The sequence below is a fragment of the Callospermophilus lateralis genome, unplaced genomic scaffold (genome assembly GCF_048772815.1).
Source record: "Callospermophilus lateralis isolate mCalLat2 unplaced genomic scaffold, mCalLat2.hap1 Scaffold_271, whole genome shotgun sequence".
In the NCBI taxonomy this organism is placed as follows: domain Eukaryota; kingdom Metazoa; phylum Chordata; class Mammalia; order Rodentia; family Sciuridae; genus Callospermophilus; species Callospermophilus lateralis.
In genome coordinates, this window is record NW_027513445.1 from 1,278,587 (window position 1) to 1,282,385 (window position 3,799).

Genomic DNA, 3,799 nt, shown 5'->3' on the forward strand with positions numbered 1-3,799 from the left:
ATGAAGTTGGAGGCACTGGGGGTTTCAAATCATTCTGGAAACAATAAATGGTGAGGAAGCTCATTTCAATGAAACCTCTGGAGAACTCTTACAGTCAAGGCTTTCCAAAGAGTGGCCAAAAGGTTACATGAAGCCAGGCCCTATGTGGTCTACAATGTGAGGAACATGATTGTTTTGACTCTCAAATATGGCTGCCATGTCTTTAAGAATAAAATCATGTGATATCCTGAGATTCCCAGTGCTCTGTGGAAAGACACTCTGGGCCTAGATCTCAGTTTCCAAGGGCGACTCTCATGCGTGTCCTCCTAAAATCCCAACACAATTCATGGCAATACTTCTCTGAGATCAGTTTCAGAACTCAGTCTCTAAGGGGAATTACACCAGAGTTCAGCCCAGGTGGACCCAGGCATCCCTTACAACCACCACACAAATGACCACAATTAAAACCAAAACACTCCCACATGGCCCTCATCTTTTTCCACATAGACACTCATCATAACCTCTGGCTGGAGCTTTCCATGAGGGGCGCAGCCCAAAAGAGTGTCCAAAATAAGCACCCTTGCCCCTCATTTGCCGAACGTCAGGGTGTCCTGGACACCTTTCCTGTGAACCAGAAGTGATCAAATAGGCCTACCATTAAAACTGCTCTGCTTCTCAAATTTGAGGCCACTGACTGTGGGGTTTAGATTCTTTATGTGAATTGGAGTCATGAGAAAACCCAAGCATCTATGTTCTAGTCTCTGCAGGGCTTTGAAGAACTCATTTGACACAAAGGATCCAGATTCTTACTTGATGGAGATCAGGAAACTTTCAGAGCAATGCAAGAGACTCCATCTACAATGACTGCTCTTTTGGACATTTTGGTTTTGGATGCACACATGATATCTTTCTTTAGGTACATCAGGTGCTGAGAATCTAAGCCACAGCCTCACACAGAACCAAGATGCTAATTGAGACACATTCCTTTCCAAAGCAATTAAGCAAAGAGCCACAGGTGATGCCCATTCATTTCCACTTAAAAACTGTTTTCTTCAGGCTTCACAAGGGGTGGCCTGAGGCAAAGACGTTCCTGACATTCAGGGCAACAGTACAATAGGTAAGCAAAAGGCCTAAAGCACGGTTTTTCCACTGAGAGTTTACTGGTCACACTGATATCTGAGTTTTCTGAGATGCTCGCCATTCCTTTCAGGTATCCAGTAGATGGCTATGGCACAGAGCTTGGAGGTGGTACATATCTTGGACACAAAACCATGAGCCTATTCTCGAGAGTGGCCAGAATTCAGGAAGAAAACAGGAACTTAGGAAGTTAGCAAGTGTTGCCAATCGATAAGGCAAGCTGCAGTCCATTCATAAATTTTGCAGGATGAATGCTGGGAAGCTTTCTACTAGACAGAACACATCCATTGATGCATTCTCTTTTCTAATGTCTACAACCACTGACACAGTGGGATACACAGACATAGAAACACTCGCCTTGTCAAAGGACTTACTAGAAACTGTTCACTCCAATCCAAACAAACCGCCATTCCTACCTATTCTCATAACATGAGACAAAACCACAAACCCTCACCCACACCAACAAAGTCACCTCCTTCCCACAAGTAGGTCTGTGACTATCCAGAGTGTCCTCTGACTTGTTTTGGTTAAAGACCTGAAGGACATGGTTTCTTATTTTCCAATGAACATGAGGTAGCACAGCAGATTTCTCTCATTGTAGATAAACTGTGGCCACTGGGGGCTAAGTGTCTCCCCTTGTGGACTGTGAAGCCATTTATTTATCCTCCACTTTTCATGGTGTTTCTTGCTGCTGCACTGGGTGTTTGGTATTTGCATCACAAAATACATGGAGTTCAAATGGGACACAGTGCTGAATGGAGTTCTGTCACGTGTGCTGGGTCAAGGTCTGCAGGAGAATGCACCAACAAGGCTTCTGTCCCACATATCCCTGAAACCGCTCCATATGATAGGATGCCTTTACATATAAGCGACTGCTTGCAACACCATATCAGTCACAACACATTTGGAAGCCAATAGCACATCCACATGTCCACAACACAGATGTTTTATCACAAACCTGCAAACCACTGTTCTAGGCCCACTACTCAGCAAGCTCCAACTCTCTGGAATCTCTGTTCTACACCCATTTTCATAAACCCAGTCAATCAAGGCACTGTCTGGTACACTCATGATCGGCAACAGGACATTCAAAAATCTCCAGTGCAACCTGGCCATGGGATTTTTAAAAAAATCATGGTATTTATCTAGCCATTTTTCAAAAATGAAGTTAGAGGCACTTAGGGTTTAAATTCATTTAGGAACGATTAACTTGTGAGGAAGTTCATTTCAATGAAAGCTCTGGAGAACACTAACAGACAAGGCTTCCCAAAGAGTGACCAAAAAGTTACATAAAGTAAGGCCCATTGAGGTCTAGAATGTGAGGTCCATATGATTTTTGACTTTCAACTATAGGTGCCAAGTCTTTCAGAATCAAATCATGTGATATCCTGGCTGAGAGGCCCAGTGCTCCGTGGAAAGTCACCCTGGGCCTAGATCTCAGTTTCCAAGGGCAGCACTCATGCCGGGTTTCCTAAAATCCCAACACTATTCATGGCAGTACTTCTCTGAGGTCAGTTTCAGAACTCAGTCTCTCAGGGAATCACACCAGAGTTCAAGAACATGTGGACCAATTCATCTCCTCCAACAGCCAAACAAAAGACCACAATTTAAACCAAAAACACTCCAACATAGCTCTCATCTTCTTCCATATAGACACTCATAATAACCTCTGGCTGTAGTTTTCTATGAGGGGCACAGCCCACGATCGTGTCCAAAATAAGCTCTCTTGCACCTAATTTGCCTAAAATCGGGGTGGCCTTCTTGTGAACCAGGAGAGATCAAATAGGCTTCCCATTAGTACTGCTTCACTTCTTCAATTTGAGGCCAACTGACTGTGGGGTTCAGATTCTTTATGTGATTTGGAGTCATGAGAAAACCCAAGCACCTATGGGATAGCCTCTGCAGGGCTTTGAAGAACTCATTTGACCCAAAAGATCCCTATTCTCACTTGATGGAGGTCAGGAAAGTTACAAAGGAAGGCGAGAGACTTCATCCACAAAGACTGCTCTTTTGGCCATTTTGGTTTTGGATGTACACATGGGATCGTTATTTGGATCCATCAGGAGATGAGAATCTAAGCCACAGCATCACAAAGGGCCAAGAGGCTGATTCAGACACATCCTTTTCAAAGCAATTAAGCAAAGAGCCACAGGTAATGCCCATTCATTTCCATTTGACAACTGTTTTCTTCAAGCTTCACAAAGGGGTGGCCTGAAGAAAAGACCTTCCTGACATTCAGGGCAACAGAAGAATAGGTAAACAAAAGGCCTCAAGCAGGGTTTCTCCACTGAGACTTTCCTGGTCACACTGATATCTGAGTTCTCTGAGGTGCTTGCCAATCCCTTCAGCTACCCAGTACATGCTCATGTCACAGAGCTTTGAGGTTGTATATATCTTAAACACAAAACCATGAGCCTATTTTGGAGAGTGGCCAGAATTCAGGAAGAAAACAGGAACTTAGTAAGATAGCAGGTGCTGCCCATCAATAAGGCAAGCTGCAGTCCATTCATAAATTGTGCAGAATGAATGCTGGGAAAGTTTCTGCTAGACAGGACACTTCCATTGATGCATTGTCTTTTCTAATGTCTCCAACCACGGACACAGTTGGATACACAGACACAGAAACACTCGCCTTGTGAAACGACTTACTAAAAATAGTTCACTCCAAACCAAACAAACCTCC